General features: G+C 50.8%; 1 long non-coding RNA gene across 6 annotated transcripts; it reads left to right on the top strand.

Annotated features, from left to right (window-relative positions):
* Positions 1–13,522: 13,522 nt before the first annotated feature.
* On the top strand, positions 13,523–16,688 carry LOC104585280. Of its 6 annotated transcripts, XR_732890.3 has the most exons (5): positions 13,526–15,125; positions 15,412–15,479; positions 15,565–15,655; positions 16,003–16,044; positions 16,199–16,688. It is a non-coding gene; the product is annotated as an uncharacterized LOC104585280 (long non-coding RNA). The 6 variants fall into 6 exon arrangements; XR_002961098.1 differs by having other exon boundaries at positions 13,523–14,356; positions 14,754–15,125; positions 15,565–16,688; XR_002961097.1 differs by having other exon boundaries at positions 13,523–15,125; positions 15,565–16,133.
* The last annotated feature ends 3,832 nt before the right edge of the window (positions 16,689–20,520 follow it).

Here is a 20,520-nt window from a genome sequence, read left to right as displayed (position 1 = left end):
CTTGATGGACGACCAAGTCGGAATCACCAAAGCACTGAATCCGGTGGACTCCAATTTCTTTTGCCATTTTCAATCCGTGCACAAGTGCCTCATACTCGGCAACATTGTTGGATGCTGCGAAGTGAATTTGCAATACGTACTTAAGTTGGTCGCGCTTTGGCGAGGTCAGAACTATGCCGACACCAAACCCACTTTTCATCTTAGAGCCGTCAAAATGTAATTTCTAGTAGTTAGTTTCCGGGGGCGGTGGTTCATACTCCATCTCGGCCCAATCCACCAAGAAATCCGCCAAAGTCTGAGATTTCACGGCATCCCGTCTGTCATACTGCGGTGCATAGGGTGCCAACTCGACAGCCCATTTTGTGACTCGGCCGCTCGCGTCTTTGTTACTCATGATTTCCGAGACGGGCACCTCACATATAACTCGGATCTGATGTGCCTCAAAGTAATGCTTTAGCTTTTTTGCTGCCATATATACGCCATACGCCATCTTTTGGTAGTGGGGATAATTTTGCTTGGACGATGATAACACCTCGCTCAAGTAATATACCGGCCTCTGCACCGATTTGCCGTTTTCATCCCTTTCCACTATGATGACAGCACTGACAACTCGATTTGTTGCTGCAATGTATAACAACATAGGCTCCTTCTCCATCGGCGAAGCTAATATTGGTGCCGTAGCAATCATCTTCTTCAGCACTTGAAAAGCTAGGTCCGCCTGTGGCGTCCACACAAATTTGTCGGTTTTCTTCATCAGCTGGTATAAGGGTATAGCCTTTTCACCTAGCCGACTAACAAAATGACTCAGCGACGCTAGGCATCCCATGAATTTCTGCACATCTTTGAGGCATTTTGGCAGTTTCATTCTTTCTATAGCAGCAATTTTTGCATGGTTCGTTTCTATACCTCGGCTTGATACCAAGAAACCGAGCAACTTTCCTGCCGGCACACCGAATGTGCACCTGGCCGGGTTCAGTTTCATTCGGAATCTTCGCAGATTTGCAAATGTTTACCGGATATCATCCAGGAGCGTGGCGCTTTTCTTGGTTTTTATGACCACATCGTCGACATATAACTACACATTTTTGCCGAGTTGATCGTGCAAGCACTTCTGCATGCACCTTTGATTGGTAGCTCTTGCATTTCTCAAACCAAACGGCATAGTGCGATAGCAATAAGCCCCGAACGGGGTGATAATGATGTCTTTATTTGATCATTAGGGTTCAATGGTATCTGATGAAAACCAGAGTACGCATCCACAAAAGACAACAACTCACACCCGGCAGTGGAGTCGATCCGAGGTAACGGAAATGGGTCTTTGGGACATGCCTTGTTTAGGTTGGTATAGTCGATACACATGCGCCACACCTGGCAGCAGTTGGGTCGTCTTTCTTCTTCTCGAGCATGACCGGGTTTGCCAGCCAGTCGGGATGCAAAACTTCCATGATAAAGCCGACAGCTAGAAGCCAGGATACCTCTTCCGATATGACTTTCCTTTTGTCGCCGGCGAAGCGTCGAAGGGGCTGCTTCACCGGTCTTGCGTCTGGTCTGACATGCAATGAGTGCTCAGCTAACTCCCTCGGTATACCTGGCAGGTCTTGAGTTGACCATGCGAAGATATACCGATTCTCACGAAGGAAGCTGCTGAGCTCGCCTTCCTATTTCTCCCCCAGGCCGGCACGAATGATGGTGGTGCGGTCCGGGAACTCGCTGTCAACCTGTATCTTCTTTTTCTCCTTGGCTGCCTGAAAGGCCACACTTCCATGGGGATTGGTCATAGCCGGCAGGCCAATTTGTGCCGCCAGAGCCATCGCAACAGCTTCTTGTAATTTCTTCTTCTCGCCAGCGATGACCAGTGACTCGGCCAAAGGAGACCCAGTTGCCGCACATTCCATTGAGCGTTTGTAGTTGCCAGTGATAGTTATTGTACCATTTGGTCCCGGCATCTTCATCTTTAGATAACCAATGTGAGTAGTATCCATGAACTTGGCGAGTGCCGGCCTACCAAGCAGTGCATGGTACGGACTACTAAGGTCCACCACCTCAAACACTAGATTTTCGGTCCGACAGTTCTCCCTGGTGCCAAATAAGACGTCCGCTCGGATCTTGCCTACCGGGACACAAGACACTCCCGGCACAATACCGTGAAAGGTAGTCCGGCTGGCCTCTAGCATGTTATTTGTAATGCCAAGCTTAAGCATCGTGTTCCGGTACAGGATATTGATGCTGCTCCCATTATCAATAAGAACCTGAGTGAACTTGACGTTAATGTCGGGCCCAATGAGCGTCGGGTCGACCACCAGGGCATATCACCAGGGTTGGGCATAACCTTGGGATGGTCAGCCCGGTTCCAGTTAATCTCCTGCTCCAACCAATACATGAATTTTGGAACTGCCGGCATAACAGCATTGACCTCCATCTCTCGTCTGCGCTGACTTCGCTTGTCACTGGGCTCAGTGATGAAAATCATGTAGCTCTGGTGATGCTCCTTGTACTCGTTTCTCCCGACATACCCTGGGATTTCTTGTCCCTCCACCTGGTTGACTGCATTGTTTGCCTGAAGGGGTCCTTGGATCTGTGTGTTCGCGCCTGTGAGGGGTGGAGGTGGGGGTAACCGGCTTGCCTCGACCTTCTCGGCCCATTGCATCCAGCTGCATTGCCGCGTTGTGTGGTTCGCCGGCTTGTTGGGGTTAGTCGTGTGAAAACGACAAGGCTGATCCAACATCACCTCGAAAGTATACTTCGGCTTATCTTGCCAGGGCTTCTTTTGTTCTCCCTTCTTGACCCACTGCTAATTTCCTGTTTTCTGACACTGGCTAGAGCCGGCGTCCGGCTAATCCTGAATTGCAGCGACATGGGCTGGCCCATATCGATAATCCGGCCTGTCATCCCTTCTCTTGTTGCGATGATCTTGATGATCATTCCTCCGGAATGCCCCAGCAGGATTGTATGTCGGCTGCTCCCTTTGTGGTTCTACCGGCATCAGCGATGGCTGAGTCGGATTGCCAAGTGCGTACATGTTGGCGATCCTGATCATTTTAGACAGAGTGACCGCCATCTCTCTTTGCAACTTCTGCCACAGCATGCTGCCGTGCCGACATCCCTGGGCAAACCACGCTATGGCTTGCGATTCCACTATCCCTTCACAGGAATTACCGAGATTGTTCCATCTTGTCAGGTAATCCCGGTCAGTCTCGTTGTCTCTTTGCTTGCACATGGACAACTGTTGAGGACGATTCGGCCTCTTGTAAGTACTAGTGAAATTGCTGACAAATGCTTCCTCAAAGTCTATCCAGCAATTGATGCTGCTTTCCGGCAAATTGTTCAACCATATCCTTGCCGGTCCCACAAGCATCTGGGGTACATAACGTACTGCCCATCTGCGATTGCCGCCTGCCACGCTTACTGCTGTGACATAGTCTTCCAGCCAATCTTCCAGCTTAGTACTGCCGTCATACGTTCTTGTACGCCTGGGCAGCCGGAAACCCGAGGCTGGTCTCTCCCTCATGATCCGATGCGCGAAGCAACACGGTCCCGGAGGGCCTTGCTCCTCCAGAAGCTCAGACAGATAAATTCTGTCAAGCCGATGTCGAGCATCCAAGGGCGATACCTTCCTGTTCCCAATTCGGCCTCCGAGCGGGCCGAGATTGTCGCGCTCTCGCCTGATATAACCCTCGTCAGCCATGGCCGAGTATCTGTCATCGTAACGGTCATAACGGCAATCTTCACCCCGATACAGGGGGTTGCGCCCGACACCCTGCTGTCCCGCAGCAGTATTGGGTGCTGGACCCCGAGGTCGGTGCCCATGATCAAATGAGTAACGCTCCTGCTGATCTCGGCGGTTGCCGCGGGGATGCAGACCGCTTTGGCTGTCATCAACCCTTCTGACTATTTGTTTCTCGGCCAGGGCCGGGTCATAGCGTTCCAACTGCTTATCCCGGCCAAAGTTAACGCTTTTGTCCCGTTTGTCACCAGGTGAGGATGCTAGCTTGTCAACCCGACCACCAGCATCTGCAGCCGAGTGAATGACTTGAGATGCATCGGGTTTGCCGTGCATTCTCATGTATGCCTCATTCTGTTCGTTAGCTATTTGGAGCAGTTCTTTCATGCGCAGCTGCCGCCGCCAAAGTGCCTCTCCCGTAAGATTTGGCAACTCCTCAGCCGCAGCCTCGGTAGCCCTGAGATTTTTGACAGGGCTATTGTATTTCGGTTTTAGTGCCGAGGCAAAACTTGCCGACACAGCTGGCACACCCCTGCCATCTCTTGTCATCTCAGCATTCAAGTTCTTGCCACGGTTACGCACCTCCCCAACTCTGCTAGGGTTAGTAAACGTAGTAGAACTGAGACCATGAACTTTGTTATACTCACGGAGCGAGATGTCGAGCTGCTGTCGGGCGTTGGCGACATCGACGGCTTCCTTCAGCAGCTTCTGTCTCTCCAACTCCAACTCCGCTTGCAGCTGGGCCGGGTTAGCATTCGACACCACAGGCGCGGTCAGCCGCTCGATGGAGGCCTGGATCTGAGTTGGCTTCGGCGGCAGAGTCGACGCTCCAAAAGGAGCTTCACCGTTCTGCCGGACTTGGTTGGGACCGCGCCACTTCCTGCAGCGTCCCTTCCCGCATCAGCGCGATGAGCCGTCACCATAACCTCCACACGGTCAGCGGGGCAGTCGACGTGCCGCCTGTTGGGGAACGCGGTATGCTACGCTAGCACAAAATAAAATTTTCTACCGCTTCCGCCCGGATCAATGCTATAGATAATGGATCACGAGATTACCACTAGACGCGCAGACCCGTAGCGGAAGTAGAGTCGATGTAGCGCGTCGATGCCGAGTAGTCGAACAGCCTGCTCCTCCTCGCCGATCCCACGAACAGTTCGTCCAAGCGCCGCAGGTGCAGCGCCTCCGAGGTATCCACACGTACAGGGAGGAACTCCGTGCGGCGGACTGCTAGATCCGATCGCAAGGCTTTGGGCGTGGAGGTGCGACGGCCGAGTCTAACTCGCGTCTCCACTAGGATTACCCTAGACGGGTTGGTCTCCTCCACTTATATAGACGTCCCTAGTGGGCTCAACACTTGAGGCCCATTAGGAGTCCAAGCCCGATACGAGTTGGATCCGATCCAACTCGGTTCCCACCCCTTAAGCGTGTGACCCTTCAGGTTCGCGGTCAGTCGGCCACGACTACGAGCTCGGACTGCGGGCCCGAGTAACACCTTACTCGTCCACCGGCACCGACTCAAGCCGATAGTTGGTAGCGGCGCCTAGCAGCACGTGCCAACTTCTGAGTAACCACAAGGTATATTGACGAACCATACAATGTGTCATATGCAACATTCCTTTTGCCTCGCGATATGTGTGTCGAGCTCAAGGCGAGTGCGTGTCATCCTTGTGGATAGCTCGAGTCTCTTCTCGTTCCTGTGATACAGATTCCCGAACGGGTTAACACTTAACCCAAGTCGCATGGCCATGCTTTCCGAATCTGATCACTCGAGAGGGCCCAGAGATATCTCTCCGAACAGGAGGGGCAAATCCCATCTTGATCAACCATGACTCGCAGTATGTTTCTCAGCAAACCCGAAAGCTACCTTTATAACCACCCAGTTACGGAGTAGCGTTTGGCAACCCCTAAGTAGGCCGATTCACATCCCAAGCTCATACGATGACCTCAGGTCTAGGACTGGCATATACATCGTACTTGAGACTAACAAATGACAATCATCTCGTTGTGTCTCAGTGCGGGTCTGTCCAACTCAACAATCTCATTGTCGAGTCCATGCTATCAGTCGGCAACACCTTGCCCTATGACTTGTGAAACATAGTCATCATACTGATTCACATTGCTAGTCTAGATTATGTGTCCGCATAACCTCAATGACTAGGGACCATTAGAACAACATCATAGAATACATAGTCTCACAAACAAATCACGTATTTATTGATACATATCAGTGATGATGTTCAAGGACAATAACAATAACTCATGAATACATAGGAAATAACATCATCACATGATTGCCTCTAGGGCATATCTCCAACACCGCCGTGAGCCGTGCAGATGGTGGGGGGATCTTCAGCCATCACCACCTGCTCTGGGTACATGCAAGGGCTGTCAGTAGCAACATAGACCTCGTGCATGCTGAAATTGATGAAGCGGCCTGCACAGGGAAGCGGTGTGCCATTGAAGCAGCCCGCGTTGTTGTCGATGAAGCCCAGAGAGCCGAATCTCTGGACCAAACCGGAGACCACGCGCTCTCCGGTGACGAGGAAGCTTCCCGTCCGGATGAAAACTCCAGCCAGCGTCGTTGCTGGCCCCTTGGTGGGCGCCAACTGTCGTGGTGGTGTCACGGCAGATGCCATAGGATGGCTTAACTTAGGGCCGATGGACGTAGGAGGATTTGGATGAGGGAGAACGTGAAGGGAAACACGCACAAAACACACAAGCACACACAGATTTACCTAGGTTTGGAACCCTCTTGTCGAGGTAAGACTCCTACTCCTGCTTTATTGTATTAGCCGAGATAGACAAGCTCTACAATGGCGCTCCTTGAGTTGTATTCTTGAGGAAGAAGAAGAAGGGAAAACTCTAGATGCCTAAGTGCTCTTGTCCCTATCTACAGAGGGGTAAGGTTCTATTTATAGGCCGCCCATGTCACACTTACATGTGGGCCGAGTGTAACGTCATCTTCCTTGGGCCCCACCGGGCACGCGTCTTGGTTCCCTCCAGGCAGTACCGTAGGGGACAAGACAACTTTACTTTTCCCTGCCAGTCTGCAACGGGTACAGCTATCCTCTGCCAGCTTCCGTCAGAGATTCTCTTTCGGTGCTTCTCTAGCGTGGTCACCTGACACCGGTACGCAGGCGCTGACCGCTTCTTTGAGACTTTGAGATGATGATGGCTTTACTTTACTTCGCACCGCGTGGTCAGGATAAGACCGTTGAGAGATCCCGTCTATCGCCGAGATCAAAGTGCTCGTCCTTATCCTGCAAACTCATAAAACAAGATAGCCATGCCGGCATACGCCCAGGATGCCGGCTTAGTGTTAGTTTAACTTTACGATGCCAGCATACGTAACTATGCCGGCTTTGCCTTCGTCATCTCGACTAGAGTTGTGTCACCATGACCCTACCCGGGAAGTCTTGTTGGGTTCTTTAGTTAACGAACCGAGCCCTTAACGAACCGAGTTAGCAAGCGTTCAATAAGATTGTCGAACTTCGATCTTTTCGTCCAGGCCTACTCATCCCCTAAAGGTGCAGGTCCTTGAACCGCAAGATCTTCGTCAGAACGCCAGAGAAGGATTCCAAAATTATAAAAGATAAACAAAAAAAAGCACCATGACACACTAACAAAAACCCAGCAGATACGTATAAATGGATCTGCGACTACAGAAACCCAAGATCCGCAAGATCGGGTACACAAAACTGAGGCCCCCCCCCCCCTCCACCTCGCAGTGCCCAGACGGCGGCCGGAGGCGAGGGGAACGCTAAATCTTCAACCGTGACGGCTAAGGCACAGCTCTCTTGCGAGACGAGGTCTTTATTTTCCATTTGTTAAGCTTGTCATTAGTAGTTTCACGAAAAGATCGTTAAGCTCGTTACGTTTTCTAAAAGCAAACTGAATCCAGGCATCCAGCCCATGTAAGGCCTGCTAGCGCCCAAGGCTTCTTATGTACTAGGCCAGCTCCGGCCCCCAATGCACAGCCCATCCGATCATCTCTTCTTTTCCTTTTCCACTAACTAATTTCATCGAGTCCTCGCGAGACTCGTGAACATGATTGATAAGGGGTGGCCCAATCTTCTCAGAGAGAAACGTGGATAACTTGTATGATTCTATAAATCTTCCGGTTGTTCACCCGTCGCCGCACGACGAACTTGCAACCCAATGGAAATTCGCAACACCACACACTTGCGCAGTAGTCCGCCAACCACAAGCAGTTTCGCAATCTTCCACTTCCCAGCAGAACGACAGATTACGCTTGAACTTTCAGTGGATAAACACCCTATCGAAACGAATATGGTGTAGGTAAAATTCCTGATCGAAACAAAGAGGATGTCGGAGCACGGAACTCCAGCACCGGGGATGCTGGGCACCCCCTTTTTGGTTCGGTGGAGGGAGAGGAGATTGCTCCGGCGATCGCCGACGTGACGAAAGACACGAAGTGTCGACGCGTGAGTTTACCCAGGTTCGGGCCACCCGGAGGTGTAACACCCTACGCCCTGCTTTGTGTTGAATTCACGAGAATGTGTGTGTTTACAGGTTGCCCCGGGGAGTTCCCGGGAGAGCTACTTGTTCTCCTAAGAGATTTTGCTATGAACGGGAGCAATGCTCCTTGCTACTACTAACTGGGGTCCAATCGGGACTCGAACCGGAACTAGAACCCTTTGACCGGTGGCATTGGTCCTCCTTTTATAGACAAGAGGATACCACAGGTGTCGATGCATGCAGCGCGACACATTTCTTACACGCGTGTCACCGCCACAGGAATTACTCTACCGTTGATCCGCGCTGGCTTCATGCAGCGCCCAAGCCACTGTGCATTGTAGGCAAAACAGCTCCTAGGGTAGCCGCTCTAGACTTGTTGAGCAAGATTAGCCCTGCCGATGTGACTCCTGTCGGTGCATTAAATGCACTACGCCTGCTCTGTGGTCTTGTCTCCACTGTTCCGTCGGCCCCACCTGCGACCACCGAAGCCCCGGTACCCGGGAGTGCCCTGGTACTGTTGCCCGGCAAGCTGCGGGGGAGTGAACTGGTAGCCTCCCGGGCTCGCCCTTCCCGGGAAGCCGACCTTGCGGGATCCCATTAGTTGCGACCCACGCGTCCCGTGCCAGTGGGGCCCTGTGGGCCACTGGTACGACAGTAGCCCCCGAGTGTGGGCCGGCAACCTTGAGCTCCCGGGCAGTATCGTCTTCGATTGGTTGCCGAGCTACGCCCTTCCGACGCGTGGTCCCCAGGCCAAGCTGGGAACCCGGCCACGTAGGCCGCCGTTACGCCTCCTCCCGTCGGGGTGGGAGGGGCGGATGCACGATCTCTAGTCCCCACTATATCTCTACGAGCAGGGAATTATGGCCACGTCGCGCATGCTACCTTGATTCCTCCAAATCTTTAGGGCACTTGATTACTGATCACGGGGGACGCCCGTTGCAATTTTGCCTGCCGGATATAAATCCCCAGGGGCGGCGTCACAAGTTCTCCCCTCCACCACAACCCCTGCCATTGCCTCCCCCAAGCCCCCTTGCGCTCCAACTCCCGAGAAGCCTCCCACCTTTCTCCTCCCTCCCTCCACCGATGGCACCCAAAGGCCCAACACGTCCCAAGGGCGCCAGCAGCAAGGGAGAGAAGAGCGGCAAGAAGGAAATGTCGGAGCGAGAGCGCAGGGACAAGGAGAAGAGGCCTCAGCTCGAGTTCTTCAAGACCGGCTACAACGGCGAGGCCGTGGAGAAGCTGCGCCTGGCGGTGGCCACCAAGCACAACGAGCACGGCCCGACGCGCATCCTGCCCATCGGGTTGGACCCCGGCGAGCACTACTACCGGGTGTTCATGAGGTTCATCCTCTCCGGGTTCGTGCCGCTGCACTCCCTTTTCCTCCACGCTGTCCTTTCTGCGTACCGCTTGCAGCTGGCGCAGATTCACCCCACTTCCTTCTTCAAGCTGGCCGTCTTCCAGTACCTCTGCGAGGCGTTCGTGGGGGTGATGCCGTCCGTGGCGTTGTTCTGCCACTACTACTATCCTCGCGTCGAGTAGGGCGAGGCGATGTCTTCCGGGGTCTCGTTCCGGTTCCGGGACGGGCTCAAGTCGGAGTTCATCGTCACAGAGGACCGGAAGATCAAGGTGGAGTGGCGCGCGGACTGGTGCTGGCTCTACATCGAGGAAGTCCCACGACGAGGCCTCAACCAAGCCCACCGTGAAGCCAGGGACGCCGAGCTCGCACCGATCTGTGACAAGATCGTGGCGCTGCGGCGTGCGGGGCTCGCGGATCTGGATGTGGCCCGGAGCTTCATCGCGAGGCGCATCGCTGCGCTGCAGCACCGGACTCACCCGGTCTGGACCTGCTCGGGGGAAGACGACCGAATGAGGCTGCAGCGAGGCGGGCTAACGATGGAGCAGATCAGCACGTGGCTCAGGGGGATCACCGGCGACAACTCCCCCTTTGCCGGGCTTCCCCCGAGTGTGACCGCGCTCCACACGAACGTCACCAACCCGGGAGCCAGCAACTACCCACCCTGCAACGAGTGGGGCATCATGGCGGGGACCCCGTCAAGTAGCCCTCCCCCGCGACCAAGGGCCCGGACCGGGAAGCAACCGGTGGCCGAGAGCGAGGAGGAGGAGGAGGAGGAGGACGGGGATTCCAAGGGGCTGATGACGGGAAAATGGGGCAAAAATACGTGTCCACGTCATAGAGATAGATAGTATAATTTAAATGCGCAAATGCGGAAAATAAATAAGGGATCAAACATTGCAGGCTCTTTATTTCCAGAACTCTTACATTTACATAAAAGATGTTAATTACATCTCCGAAGAGAAAACCCCTGATTAAGAAATTCCAACATATCTAAAGGATTACAACATATGCCTATGACTATTACAAAGGAGAAAAATAAAATGAAATCCTCCTCGCTTGTCGATGATGGACGCCTGCTCGGGGAACTTGAAGTTTGTTCATGTGATTGTGTTTAGAATTTTGGAGCATATATTCGCATTATGGAGCAGATTTTTGGATTTGATTTGCACTAGTATGATATCAAGTGCGTATATATAGTTTTGGCTATGCGTGGAGCTCACGATGTTGACTCCATATTCATATATTGGGCATGCATATTAATTTGACATAGCTTAGTGGCACATGTCTGACTATGATGCTTCTAAGCATCATAATCAAAGTGATGTTTATGAGTTATATTTTTATCATTATATTTGGTATCTTGTAATATATATTTTGCTAATATGCTTCATTCATTTTATCTTACTTGGAAAAGCCACGTGTAGAGCGTAAGTTATAATTTAGCATCAGCCTCATATCATGGAATTCCGATGGGAACCCACGCACAGGGCATTGTTTATCATTTTAGCATTTTTACGGCTCAAACTATTTGAATAAAATATTTAAATGCACTATATGATTGTTGGTGCAAGCGACACATGCTATGTTCCTAACCGCCATTCATTTTTTCTTATCATACGTGCACCCATATGAAAGATGCATACAATTTATTTTGGACGAGATGCAAATATAGTAATATAATTTGCATGCAGATTTGAAGCCGAAGATAATTTGACTATCCCTGACTTATAAAAACATGACTTATTATTTTGGCAAAATAAACTCATATCATGTAATTCTTATTGAGAACCCATGCGAAGAGCGTCAAGTTATAATTTGGGATTTTCATGGCTCATATCGTGGAATTCACGAAGAACCCATGAACGGAGCTTCCATTTATGATTTCAAGATTTTGAACGGCTCATATCATGGAATTCGTGAAGAACCCATGCGCAGAGCGTATATTAAATTTTTTGTTATTAACATATCAATTTTAGGTGTTTCCCCGAACATTGTCCTTGTCCTGAACCAAACGAAGGTATGCAAAATATATGATCCTTGTTTTGAACCGCAAAGGCCAAAACGAAGGGATGCAAATATATGATCCTTGTGCTGAACCGCGAAGGCCAAAACGAAAGCATGCAACATATATGATCCTTGTGCTGAACCGCGAAGGCCAAAACGAAGGCATGCAACATATATGATCCTTGTGCTGAACCGCGAAGGCCAAAACGAAGGCATGCAACATATATGATCCTTGTGCTGAACCGCGAAGGCCAAAACGAAGGCATGCAACATATATGATCCTTGTCCTGAACCGCGAAGGCCAAAACGAAGGCATGCAAAATATATGACATGGAACTATGCAAATTTCCTTGATCCGACCAAAAGGCCGAACCTAGAGGCATGATATCATTGAGAAAGCAAATAGATTCCTTGATTCGAACCAAAACTTCCGAAACGAAGGCCATGACATGTGGAAGATGAGGATGGTCCTTGACTTGAACCAAAAGGACGAGCCTAAGGGCAGAGGGATGGCATGACTTGGAGCTACATGGATTCCCTTTTGATTATCAAGCAACACCCTGAGGTTGAGGTGGTCAAGGGCAAGCAGCTGGCCTCTTATTCTGCCAGATCGATGAAACATAAAAATCGAACTGGTCAGAAAGCTGCTACAGATGACAGATGGATCCCACCGGACGTGGACTCTGTCAAATTAAGCGTTGATGGATCTTTTTCGCCGGATGATGGCTCTGCTGGTGTTGGTCTGGTGCTACAGGACCATCGAGGAGAAATCATTATCTCGGCCTGTCGAAGTATCCAATGGTGCAATGATGCCCTTGAGGCTGAGCTTTTGGCATGCGAGGAAGGCCTTTGTGCGGCCATTGGGTGGTCTGACAAGATCATCATCTTTGAGTCTGACTGTGCCGAGGCCCTCTCTCTGATTAATGCCAAGATACCAGATAGATCACTGTATGCCCTGTGTGTGCGGGAGATCCGAAGACTTCTTGATGCGCACCCAATCAGTGTGGGCAAGATTAATAGGAACCAAAATTATATCAGCCACATCCTGACGAACCTTGCTAGGAGTAATAATCATACTACTAGTTGGATCCGGCATAGGCTGAGATCTTAGATGTTGTGATCTCGAATGTAATCGTTTTAACTGATTAATGAAGTTTCTTTTCACAAAAAAAAAAAGGGATGGCATGACTTTCTACCTTCTCACCTCCTCAAAGCACCCAGTTCCTCCTTGATTTTCCTCTTCGCCTCTCTCACGGAATGTTACGAACTCACCGAGAGAAGCAACAGCAGGACCGTATGTGTGTGTTTTGTGCCGGGGATGAGAGCAGCAGAGGTTTGCCTTTCTTCAATGGATTTCGGACTAGCCGCGAATGGACAGTCCCGCCACTCAGGCCTCCTCGTCGATCTGTATTTATAGGCAGGAAGAAAGGCTCAGAGCCCGGCGACGTGCGCATGCCCTGCAGGTCGTGGATGCTAGGAGTTATCTCTTTTCTTTATTTTCTTTGTTAATCCAAGTCTTGCAGCGTGGGCAACAGGAGATCGTGGGCTTAATACGAGAGAAGTTTCCCCAGGCGTCCTAGCGCTTAGCCGGTGTTACTGATAGCTTCAATTGTGCAGAACGTGTGCGCGGAGATGGATGGATCAAGTTTTCTCGGCCAGCTGCTGATGGGCCTTTGATAAATTTAATTAGCCTAGCTTGAGCTAACGCATGCGGCCTACAGCCCTGTATATATGGATATGGGCTGATTAGTTTTAAATAGATCAATCTCACTAATCTATTTGTATTTTGTGGGGTTGGCAGGACCGCTTCGATATTTATCCCACGGTCTAATATCTTTACTGTTCTTTGATTTCCAGTTACGTCCGTGTCCGCAGTCCGCAGGCTCGTACTTCGTCCCACCCCGTCGCCTTCGTAAGTCATTTTCAGCGAAATTACATGGATTGCCACCGTCCGCTCTCCTTGTTCCCGAACGAAAAAACCCCGATCTTCCCTTTCCCCTCGCTCGCCCCCGTCTCCTAGGGTTCCTTCCCAACCCCGTCTCCTAGAGAAAGCTAGGTCGAGCGCCAGAAATCATTCCCGTGCCGCCGCTACCCTCCTCCCCCGTCGCGGCGGCCGCCGACGCGACCTCCACCACGGAGACCTCGGCCTCCCCCGCGGAGGAGAAGCTAGGTCGACGGCGTGTGCTGGTGGTGGATTAGCAGGCGACGGATGAAGGAGCTTCGCGGCGCTGGCGATCGACTGCAAGGTGGAGCGTGCGGCTGGCAGCGCGGGATGGCTGAAGGGGAGTGGCGCCAGCGTGGAGCAGGGAGCAGAGGTAAGGGGCGGCTGGGATCCAGAGGAGAAAGAGGGAGGCGCGCAGCAATAGGGAGGGGGAGCAGCAGAGAAGGAAAAGGCCAGGGGAGAGGGCGCACGACAGCAGCGAGGGAGGGAGAAGGGAATCGGTGGAGAGCAGAGAGAATGGGGCGACGGGGAGAAGAGAAGGACAAAATGAATTGGTAGTAGCTTCAGCAAGTTGCAATCTACTCGCTCGAACCTTCATGTGAAAAGATTTGAGGCTCGTGCCCCGTTGGAGGTCGATCGTCCTCCATCTCCATCACTCTGCAGGACGCGAAGGTGCTTCCCCCACCCCCACCCCTACCTATCTCCCTCTTAGGTAAAGGCCACGAGCGGGAAGGAGGATAAGACACACTTGTTGTGCTTGATCTGCTTCGATGCGGTCGCTGCAGTGAGCCCGCTTCAGCGCTACCATCAGGTGGAAGAGGGGCCTTCAACTCCAGCCTCGGGGTGTTGCGTGGTATGAAATTGCATTCGATTCATGTTGATTCGATTGTGACTTAACCTGATTTGTGAAATTTTGTTTATGGACAACCCTTGAGACTTAGAACATCAATAAATATTAGAACCATGTTTCAATTCAATTAGGTAATACTTAGGGTCTGATTGCATTGCACGCGCAATATAATCCGCTGCAATAAGTCAGATTTCCCTACAGTTGCAAACACATAAAAATGTATTTAGTTAAAGGCCTTCATAAGAAGCGTGTAAATAGTCTTTTATTTTTTGCCTTTGTTATCTGCCAGACTATAGATAGCAGCCTTGCATGTTCATTTAATGACAGTGCACACATACTGATGCATATATATTGGGAGAGAGATACATGCTTCTGAAAGCAATTAAGTTTTTGATTGTAGTAATTTTGTTCGGCTGTTATTCATGTATGAGGGAGACAAGGTAAAGTGGGAGATGGGCAGTTCAAGGTGCATCTGTTGACCTGATCAGTGCTGAGGGACGCAAATTACAAGTATATCAGCTTTTTTTTTTTTGCCAATCTTCTTTTCATTTTATTTTGGGTAAAGCTCTTCCAGCATGTGTGACAACAATGATGATTCTCCATACAAGCCTGCTGTCAAGCGCAAGGCTTGTTCAATAGTTGACAGTGGCAGTGAAGATGAAGGTTTCATGAGCTAAGAAATATAATGGCAAAGTTTATGTGCAGAGCAAGACTGGAAATGTTCAGCCAGATGACAAGACTAAGAAAGAGTAAAGATGTCATGAAAAAAAAGGTGATGCCATCAGCCAGAATCCTACATCGCCAAAGTATATCTCAGCTTCTCTATGCAGGCCTCTAATTTTTTTCTGTATCTACTGATATTGATATGTAACGTGTTTGATGTCATGAACACGGATGTAGTAGCAGAAGAGCTATAATAATAACGAAGTGATTAAATGTTAAATGAGTGGTCTTGTGATTTAATTGATAGCTGCTTCATAGTTGATGCATTTTTATTTATGTGCCAAGACACATTGCCCCAAAGAAGAGATGTCGACAACCTTGCATTTCTTGTGCAGGTTTTGCTGGACTATGGGAAAATCGTCGAGTCTAATGTAGGGGGGAAAGCCTTACAAGTTTAACATTGGTAAAATATATACAAAATATACCTTCACTTTTATTATGTTTATTTAAATTTTGAATGCTTATCATATATATCATGTTGATAACAGGATATGGGAAGGGACATCCTGGATGGGAAGCTTTGCAAACTGACAATTTCGACATGGCTCCTGTAGGTAATGTAAACATCAGAACCTCCAGGTTAGAGCCATCCCATCTTCTCTCAAAGACATGTATGTGCTAATTTTTGTCCAGAATGACATGCCTTCTCGGTTCCTACGATGGTCCAGTTTTGAATCTGTCTTCTAAGTATAGATTGTCCTTGATGCTTTAAATATATTAGCCTGCAGGCAATTCCTTATTTTACTTCAGTGTTCCTGCTTCATTTGTGTATTATCTCCTGAAATCTCATGGATCTCCTCAGATGATGAAGATATGAATCCATTTGACATTCATTTCTGCAAATTAGAATTGAAGATATAAACCTGTCTTTCTTCCTGTTATTTGGAGTAAATTATGCTGACAAACGCATGGAATTCATATTACAGTGGAATGCTTGGCATGCTGTTCTTTCTTCTGGAAAATAGAAGGTTTGTTTGCTGTCCGTCCTTTTATTCTGGGAAATAAAGGGGAGACCGGGAGGGAGAGCCTTGCTGATCAGAAAAACTTAGATTTACAAGTCAGTATATCACCAAACTTTAACTATTTCTGTCGATATATCCATTTGAGGTTATCCCTATGCAGGTGTGCTAGAGAAGATATTTCTGTCGATATATATGACTTGATGATACTTAGACTACAAAGGGAGTCGACTTGTGAAAACGATCTGATTCTAGAAGTACAGCATGAGCTAATGTTTGATTGTCTCTGATGAAACTGACAACCTGCAAAGTCAAATTTTGGGAGATGAAAGCAGGAAGAAGTACAGCTTGAGATTCTACTCGCAGGGCACTAAAAGCTTTTGGGCAAGCTGCCTCAACGAAAATGGCAGAGCAGGAAGCTCTACCTTGCCCGGTGTAGTTAAAATCATTTTGCAAAAACATTCATTTCTGATGGAGCAGTGGCAGGACCTTGATTTTTCTCTTTACTCTTCCTTCCTTCTGTATAACCTATGTTTCTTCCCAAAATTTGTAATTTGACAACAGATATTCAGGTCTCCATGCTATTGGCTGCTCCACCATTTTCCATCCTCACATGATGTCTCATCTTGAAATTGAGAATTTGTTTGCTGTGATCTTTTGGCAACACAAAATCAAGCTCATTTTTATCTATTTTTGCTTTATTCATTTTCCAGGTGCAGGAATTCAGCTTGTTTTAATCGATTAACCTGTGACGGTTTACTTGCTATTCAGTTTCACAGAACTAGAGTTAGACTATCAAGAAAACTATCTATATCAGAGATAAAAACAGAATCCAATCTATACGTATTCCTGGATTGTCACATTCCAGTTCTTCTGAGTTTTTCAGTCATTGTCCCCCTTTTCTTTTCTTGTTTTAATCATACATTGTGTTTACTGTGTGCCATATTAAGAGACAGTGACCTACAAGTGCTTTGAGCGATTTGTCAATACAATATGTTTGATAAAATAACTCGGGTTTGGACTTGTGAGGGCGTCGCCCTCCTGACTCATGAATCGCTCGGCACCTTGGTATCCAACAACACTTGGGTTTGTTAACATGTAATTTTTTTGGAAAGCTAAAAGTAGAATCAGTATTAGGATTGCCACACACATGCCTGGAACTCTGTTTTTTTTTCCGACATTTGTCTACACGAACGTTGTAGATGTCACTGGCCAAGCATTAGAAGTTTTGGGCATACAAGAGGTCCCAAAAGAATTATGCACGGCGGAATTTTGTAGCTTACTGATTGAGGATTTGAGGTAATTAAATTCGATGTCCTTTTGGATCATTGCATTATATATTTGGGTGCGGTAAGATAAGGAGTTAAGAATCGCACATGAATTTGGTAATCCGTAGCAACGCACGGACACTCAACTAGTTTCATAAATATCTGCGACGTCCTCGATGGCATGATTTAAGTCACCTTTTAGGACCCGCCGCCAGTAGCAGCACATGTTTGTATGTATCATACATGTGTTTATATCGGCTCATTTAATTGGCCGATACCAACAATTATCTGTCGATGTTTTATTTCCCATGTGATGGAGTTTGCCATCCAAATTAAAAATATCTTTTCATACTGGTCAAAGAATAATATCTTTTCATATAATTACCATATTATTTAAAATGTCAGGACGGAATCGGTGTCAACAGGGGCTGACGGGCGCGTCCGCCGGCCACAACGCCTCCCACGAGGTCCCGGAAGGGACTTCCCGCTGGGGGAATCTTTGCCGACCGCAACCCAGCGAGCTAAGCTCTCTTCCTTAAACCATAGTTCTTGTTTTTACTGGTAACATTTTGATGAATAACCCTTCTTGCCTCAGGCCGGCGGGGAAGAGAGGACTGGTGAGCTCCCCACCGGAAACCTTGAGCAAGAAGCCGCGCACAGCCCCTGGCACGAGTGGGGGAAGTCCCCAGGTCGGGACGGGGGCGCGGCGACGGCGGCAGCAGCGGGTGGGGGCGACGCCACCCGGTCCGCAAGCAAGCCGGCGGTCCCGGGAGCAGGTACGCCTGGCAACCTGATCAGGTACATTTCTCTTTCTTTTCCTTTTCAGCGCCTAACACTTTTTCCTGTTCTCTTATCCAGAACCGGGAAGCGTTGCCGGGGCCGACCCGGCAACGATCGTCGGCGGGCGCCAAGAGGCGTCCGACTCAGGGGGAGGGGACACTGCGCAAGGTACGACAAGCCCGCCACAGCATTCCCCCCTGCTGATCCTTTATGCGTTATACTTCACTTCTTCTTAACAGTTCTCCTTGCAGCCCCTCCTGTCGCCGCAACCGCGGGAGCGGAGGCTGTAGGACTCACCCCAGGGGGCACCGCGACCGACGCGGAAGTCACCCCTGAGGTGACGGTGGAGCAACCCCCCACCGGACAGAGCGAGGACGGAGGGGGCTCTCCCGGCATCCAAGCCACCGACCCGGTGTTAAGCAGGGAGGCGACGGACACCGGGTCTGAGCCCCTCGATCACACCGCGAGGAGGCCAGCCGCGAGCGGCCGCCCAGCCCCCAGGCGGAGGCAAGGGACGAGCTCGCGGCCGGTGGAAGCGGGAGGTCGCGGTCACAAACGGTGGCCGGAGGTGCCTCCTCGAGTTCCGGGGCGATCGCGGGCATCGGCGGGGGTCCGCTGAACTGGGACCCCAGCATCTTTGACCAGGGGCACGAGATCATAGAGGGCATCAAGCGGCGGCGGTTGGGATTCTTCAGCTACTACAACAGGGTGCGCCAACAGCTCTCGGCAACCTAGGGTTGGCTAGACGGCGCGCGGGAGGAGGTTGAGGAGCGTCGGCAGGAGCTGGCATGCCTCCAGGAGGAGATCCGGGTGGCGCAGCTAGCCCAAGCCGAGGCCTCTGAGCCCTCGGTCCCGGAAGCGCACGTCCAACGCCAGGTACAAGAGCTGCGCGCGGAGCGCCAAGAGAGCACGGCCCTGCTCCGCAAGTTGGCAGAGGTGGGGAACGAGTCGCTGGCGAAGCTGGGGGTACCCCGGCAGCCATCGACGGCAGCGACGTCCGCACCCTCATCCCCTTCTTCGCGGAGTTTGTGGGGAGGCTGATGGCCGTGGAGGACCGCATCCGCAGCTTCGGGGACCGGCAAGTGAGTGTCGCCGCATCTCAGGTTGCCGGCACCATCCTGCCGAGGTTCCCGGAGTTCCCCTTCGAGACCATCTTCAACGACTGGTCGCCGGAGGAGAACAAGGAGGAGCACGCCAACGCCGTCAGCCAGTTCGTCAACGAGATGGTCGCGCGGATGACGGGGCAGGCCGGTGCTGGTGACGAGGAGGAGGAGGTCGCCGCCGAGGAGACGCCCGCTGTCGAGTCCGCCGCCCCGGAAGCACCCCGTAAATAGTTGTCCCTTGTACTTTTCGTCTTTCCTTTTGTACTCTTGCACTGGCGCGAGGCGCCTTATTTCGTGTTAGCCTTTTGCCATTCTGAATGTCATCCATGAACTCGTTCGTTTATATTTTATTATATCCAATGCTATTTTACTTGCTTTTCCGCCTAAGACTAGCTTGCCGGGTAGGGGCTCTGTCCTTCCCGTGCTTTAACCTTGCGTATCCGGGGACTCGCCAACTACGTGCTTGGCCAGACTAGGGACCCGGGACGGACCCGCGGTGCCGACCTAGGGCCAAACAACAGCGGCTAGTCACTCCGCCTGCGGGTTAACTACCCCAGCGCGCACGCCTCCGGGACGGACCCGCGAGCCACGTGTGGGGGGTGTCCTCCCCCCGCAAGCGTCCTTCCTACACTCCGACTACACGGGAACTGGGCTTACCTCGACAAACCAGTTTCACTAAAGGAAGAACCAAGGACTCAAAACAAAGTACTTAGCTTTCCATTCTCTCTGCTCTTGGAGCACCTCGTTGAGAGCCGTGGTAAGGACGCGGTGGCAGTGCACCCTCCAGCGAAACACGCAGAGGCATGCACCCCCGCTGCATCTTCGCGACGCCTCTCGCCTCTTGCACCGCCATTTCTGGTGTCCTTCCGTAAGAGGTGTAGCAGGGCCGCAATGGTGGGAACACCCTCAGCGACAAGCGCAGAGGGATGCGCCACCATCGTCTCTCTGCGACATCTCTTGCCTTCTTGCCCGTTGCTGGTGTTGCGCTTGCTCCGGTCTTTAAATAGCCAAAATGCTGCCCTTGCCACCACACACACGGGACCGGCGGTTGACGCGTTGAGGCACTGGCTTTGTCCCAGAGTCCTGCATCAAGCCTCGAAGCAATTGCCATATACGTACAGCTTACCCGCAAGACGACGATACCCGTGACTGCTCCACGAGCGTCACAATGCGCCTTTGTCTCCACTTTTACCCTGCATGTTAGATCTTTGCAATGTCCAGAATTTTTTTCGAAATGCACGAAAAAGACTGCACTAATTGGATAACCTCCTGCCTCCCAGCCCCTGGGCACAGAAGTGTCGACCTCAGGCTTGGGTGTGAGCATCTTCTCTGTT

The sequence above is a fragment of the Brachypodium distachyon genome, chromosome 5 (genome assembly GCF_000005505.3).
Source record: "Brachypodium distachyon strain Bd21 chromosome 5, Brachypodium_distachyon_v3.0, whole genome shotgun sequence".
Classification (NCBI taxonomy): Eukaryota; Viridiplantae; Streptophyta; class Magnoliopsida; order Poales; family Poaceae; genus Brachypodium; species Brachypodium distachyon.
This window is presented reverse-complemented; position numbering and strand designations above follow the sequence as displayed.